Source organism: Danio rerio, chromosome 19, assembly GCF_049306965.1.
Source record: "Danio rerio strain Tuebingen ecotype United States chromosome 19, GRCz12tu, whole genome shotgun sequence".
NCBI lineage: Eukaryota > Metazoa > Chordata > Actinopteri > Cypriniformes > Danionidae > Danio > Danio rerio.
In genome coordinates, this window is record NC_133194.1 from 14,539,185 (window position 1) to 14,545,407 (window position 6,223).

The following is a 6,223-nucleotide window of genomic DNA, read 5'->3' on the forward strand; positions in this document are numbered from 1 at the left end:
GCCATTGCATGCAAGTTTTCTGTATTTATAACCACCTCAGGGGATATTGGGGGTCACGAGTCACTGGTATTGTTATTTTAGGGGTCGCGTGCTGAAAAGTTTGGGAACCCCTGCTTTAAGCTATATTTTTTTCGATAGTCTACAAAACAAACCATCATCATACAATAACTTGCCTAATTACCTTAACCTGCCTAATTAACCTAGTTAAGCCTTTAAATGTCACTTTAGGCTGTATAGAAGTGTCTTGAAAAATTTCTAGTCAAATATAATTTACTTTCGTCAGGGTACAGATAAAATAAATCATTATTAGAGATAATTTATTAAAACTATTATGATTAGAAATGTGTTGAAAAAATCTCCCCTTTAAACAGTAATTGTGAAAAATTAAACGGGGGCTAATAATTCAGGGGGGCTTATAATTCTAACTTCAACTGCTATAGCACATAGATTATGTAACTCATTTTATAGCCAGATGAAGCTATTTATTTGTATTTTTGCTTTCAAGAAGTAATTGATAGATCATGAAAACATAAAATGCAGTCAAATAAGCATCTTTATAAATTATTATGAGTTGTCAATTAGTGAGCACCAGTTAAAAGTCAGACAAGAACTTGGGTGCATCATACAGCGGGGAACATGTGTACTGAACACATAAGAAAATATTATGTTATGGAAATATATGTATAATAATTTCTTTCTAAAGGAAATATGTTAATAATTCAGGCCCATAGTCAGGGAGGTTCGGGTGGTTCAAAAGATCCACCCCAACACTGACAAATTCCAGAAAATATATAAGCAAATTTATCCCCTTTTCGACTTCTATTTCATCATAAATTGTGAAAACGATCGATAAAAGAAGGCTTAAAGCTCAATTAAATTTTTTATTCGAGTGGCCAAATTCTGACTCTGGAAAGTTAAATGGAACAGCCGGTTATTTGCCTAAAGGCTACAGAACAAGGCTACTTTAAAACAAGTTTTACCAGATTCCTATTTTTTTAATGATGGATTATAATAAATTTGTATTTATATTTAAGTATTTTTATACTTATTTATTTTTATTAATGCTAATCTCATAATATTTAAATTGTATATAAATTAGAAATATTTTTGGTGCATCAAAAAACTCTGGTTATGTTCATCCGCCAAGCTGATCCAGCAAGGATTAGTTTCTAAAATGTCATAAAATTGAATAGAAAATGAGATGAATAACTGCAAAAAGATCCACAAAAAAAGAAACACCCCTTTCAATAGGCTGGCTATGGGCCTGTAATTAAAAATACTGTTGACATGGAATGGAACCAGATTTAAGTAAAAAATCAGAAAAAAATAGTTTTGTGTAATAATGAAATGACAAGGAGAAAGCACTGAACTACTGAAATGTACTCAATACTTTATACAAAAGGCTTTTTTTGGTGACGGCAGCTTAAAGAAACCTCACATACGAAGAATTAGGTCACATGCATTGCTCAGTTGGGGTCTCGTCTCTAAAATCTGATATTTAGTTTGTATTTTCTATTGGATTCAAGTCAGGTGATTGGCTGGGCCATTCTACAGCTTGATCTTCTTTCTCTGAAAGCATTTGATAGTTTCCTTGGTTGCCTTTTGTATCATTAGCTTTCCATCCAAAAATGAGAATTAAACTTATGTGCAAAACTGCAAATAGAGCAGTGTGTCCATCCAACGAGTCAAAGAAAACAAAATTGTCTCTTTCTGAATAACTGGTGCTAAATATCAGCAGTAAAAGAGAACTTTACTGCGGTAGGAGATGCTGCGGGGATCCACTTTATTTAATAAATGACTTGCACCTCAGAATAAAATGCCAACGTGCAATGAAATTGCGGTGACATTTGAAGGAGTGAAGACCGTTCTGGAAATAATTAATAACATAATAACACTAATACTGACATGGTTAAGGCGTTTTAGAATGATCAAAACAACATTTCAGATGTTTTACAATGTGCTCAGCCTGCTGGTTTGTCCATTCACACACATTTTCATCATCACATGATCTCATATTAAAATCACATGAATATTTTTCATAAAGAAATTTTTTTGGTAAAAGTGTTTCCAACGTAGTTTATGTGCATCTTTTCTTATAGAATAAAACGTTTATCCTACTCAGTTATGCGCATATGTTTTTTATGTGCATTTTTAGAATGTATGCGCATCATGGCATTTCCATCAACCAATTTTTTGTCTAAAATGCACAAAAAAATAGTTATAGTAATGACATCATGCTGATAATATTAACTTATAATGATGAATGGTTGCTGGCGAGTGGTTGCTGAAGAACTACTGAAAGATTTCAGCTGCTGTCTGGGCTTTTATTGCCTTTCTACACCTCCCTTTCTTCATGTATTCAATACTTTTCGCCTGTGTCATTTCATTTTATTATGAATAGCTTAATTCGTAAACTAGTTGAATTTATTTTCTTTGCATAATTGTATTTCCTTGGTTGTTACCAACATCTGGTAAAGATTTAAAGTCAACAGCACCTTTAGAAATATGTTTCTGAAAAAAAAAAAATGATGTCGTGTTTTATTTTCCCTGCTTTATAATATCAATCTGTCTTTTAAACACCACATCAAATATTTGTAAATATCTTTTTTTTTTTTCAGCCTTACATTTAGCATTTCAAACTATGAAAAGCTCACGTTTATGGCCTTAAGTCTAGATTATTCGAATACATTATTAGCTGGTTGCCCTGCAGGCAAAATAAATAAACTTCAGCTGATATTAAATGCTGCAGCTACAGTGCTTAGTTATAACAAAAATACAATCATATTAAGAGTCTTTGTCAACATTGCACTATAACCATTAAGCATTGAGTACATATAATTACTAAATGCTTTAGTTTCCTGGTATTCGAGCAAGCTTTTGTCACATTGTAGCCTTTCATGCCCATTACCTCTGTAGTATTTTGGACAAAACAGATTTTTCTCATTTAGCACCTAAACTCTGCAAGTGTGTGAAATACAGGGTGGAAAGCAGTCCCACTCTTGTCAGTTTAAATTTAGATTAAAGACACATCTCTTTAAATTTAAGGATTATTAGGCTGCAATAATAAGGGGAACCAGAATAGGAAAATGTTTCCAAAAACAACACTTTAAAAAAAGGCTATCTACAGTGATCAGCATAAATAAGTACACCCCCTTTTTGAAAATGAATATTTTTTTTATCCATTTCTTAGTGAATATAGCACTTAGATAAAACAAATTTGTTAAAACTTTATATAAAATAAACATTTGGAAACCTAACATTTTTAAAAATAGAAAGATAATACATTTAAATTCAAACAAGCTAGTGAAAAAAATTATAAACTTAAACATTTTAACAATTTTTTATGTTTTTTTTTGTTTCTCTTGATTTTGCTGTTTATTAAACTTTTTATATATTTATATTTTATTCTCATTTTTTTTTCTTTTTTTAGATTAGTTCTAGTTTTAGCAAATCTAATGTACAGTTGAAGTCAGAATTATTAGCCCCCCTGAATTATTAGCCCTGTTTATTTTTTCCACAATTTCTGTTTAATGGTGAAAAGATTTTTTCAACACATTTCTAAACATAATAGTTTTAATAACTCATTTCTAATAACTGATTTATTTTATCTTTGCCATGATGACAGTAAATAATATAAAACAATATAATACTTTATTAACTTAAAGTGACATAACTTGCTTAGTTGGGTTAACTAGGTAGGTTAGGGTAATTAGCCTTGCTATTGTATAACGATGGTTTGTTCTATAGACTATCGAAAAACAATTAGCTTAAAGGGGCTAATAATATTGACCCTAAAATGGTTTAAAAAAAATTAAAAACAGATTTTATTCTAGCCAGAATAAAACAAATCAGACTTTCTCCAGAAGAAAAGAACATTTACTTGCTCTGTTAAACATCATTTTAGAAATAATAATAACAAAAAAATTAATAGGGGGCTAATAATTCTAACTTAAACTGTATATGCACACATATAATATTGTACACCATCAAATAGAAAATATTCACTAAAAGAAAGCTCTGTGAAGGCTTTACTCATTTATGCTGAGCACTGTACACTTATCACAATGATCAACAGTCTGTGACCCATAACACATCAATACGGTTACAATGATGACAACAATAAACACAAAATACACATGTTCTCCTTGTTACATGTGTAAGCTCAAGTTTTTGATTATATAATGTTGATAAAACTGCAGTAAGATGTAACACTTTTTTTAAGCTTTTACACAATTTTAGTGCACTATTTTAATTTATTTATTTTTTGCCAGTGCAAATAGTTATTATTTTTAATTGTTAAAGTTTTTTTATTTCATTTATTATTTTAAATTCTTTTAAACTAAACATCATTTTAAACTAAAATTATATTTGAATATAACATATTTGCTGTAAATAAGCCAACATCAAAAGGATGGGGGTGGGGGGAGTATTTGGCTCAGTTGATCTAAAAACAGAGCAGAACAGCATGTGTAAATGTCTCTCTCTCTGTGAAACCTGAAAAAGGACATTAAGTTTGGTAACAGTCTCTTTAACATGCATTTGTTAGTTAACCATTTTAGGGAACAAAACTGCTCGGACGGCAATTGTTTGAATGCTATTGAGGGGTAATGTTCTTGATTTCTCCAAACAAAATGCATAACATGACTGTGGTGCTGACAGATGACACAGCATAAACCTTTGATAAAATGAGTGTTTCCCAGCACTGGGGGTTGTAGTCTCAGTGCTCGTTTGCATCTAATTGCATCAGTGATTTTTTTTACCGTTCTTTTCAGTTGCTTAGGTGCATTTCATACAACACCATTTACATTTGCACAGCAGTTAATGCATTTCTCAAAACAATTAACACAAACTGCAAAACCTGATAACCTTCAAAAGCGTGTCACTTGCTCAAAATGGATAGCTCATTCCTAGCAAGTATTGATGTCAATAAGTGTCAGTGTCATCTAGATGAAAAGTCCTGACAGCGCTGTTTATGAACAAGATAGTCAAATGTCTTTGTCATGTTTTCATTATGACACTTTACTTTGTAAATGTTTTCCAATGCAAAAAAAAAGTCAGATTTTGGTGACACTTCCTGAAAATGCTCATGACAGCACTATATACTATTTGCACAACCATTTGAAAACTACAGTAAAGTTAGACATCACTGCATTTAGTGAGGTATCTGAGTACAAGACACTGAATATGTATGTTTCACATTTTTGCATATGCTCATTACAATTTTAATTTATTCACAGCATTGTGCAAAAGAATAAATACACTCTGATTTACAACAAACATAAACTTCCTTTGGGCAGAGCTGTGCATCATTGCAGTACATAGTGGAACTGAACCAACAACATACATTCATTTTCTTGTCGGCTTAGTCCCTTTATTAATCCAGGGTCGCCACAGCGGAATAAACCACCAGCTTATCCAACAAGTTTTTACGCAGCAGATGCCCTTCCAGCCACAACCCATCTCTGGGAAACATCCACACACACTCATAAACTACAGACAATTTAGCCAATGTATACCGCTTGTCTTTGGGGGAAACCGGAGCACTCGGAGGAAACCCACGCGAAGGCACACTCTCAGAAAAAAAGGTACAATGAGGGTACAATTTTTTTACTCCTAGAGGGAACAAAATATAAAATTGTACCTTTAAAGGTCCCAAATTGGTCCTAGGGTACAATTTTGTACCCAAATGGGCTATAAAGGTACAAATGTCCAGATTTAGGTTTGAAAGGTACATTTTTGTACCTTTTATAGCACATTTGGATACAAAATTGTACCGTAAAGGACCAATTTGGCACCTTTAAAGGTACAATTATATATTTTGTTTGCCTATAGGAACAAAATTGTACCCTCAGCTCATGATAAGATCAAGACACTATATAACACTAATTTAAATGTATTAATACTAAACATTAATACTAAAATACATAATTTAAAAACATAATAAATAAATAAATTGATTGAATTAAATATTTTAATATTAAATAATTTTTTCATGTATTTAAATTTTTTCATGTATTTAAATTACATTTTTTTCTCAAAAATGTTAATAATTTAATTTATAATAGAATGTAATTTTAATAATTAAAAACGTAAATACTGGTCTTTGCTTACTGTTTAAGTTTAAGACCCTATAGTATATGGGATGTGGAATAAGAACCATGCAGAGTGACAGCATCTTCATACAGGTGGTGATGTTGCTGTCTCTTTAAGAATTTGGCTTGTT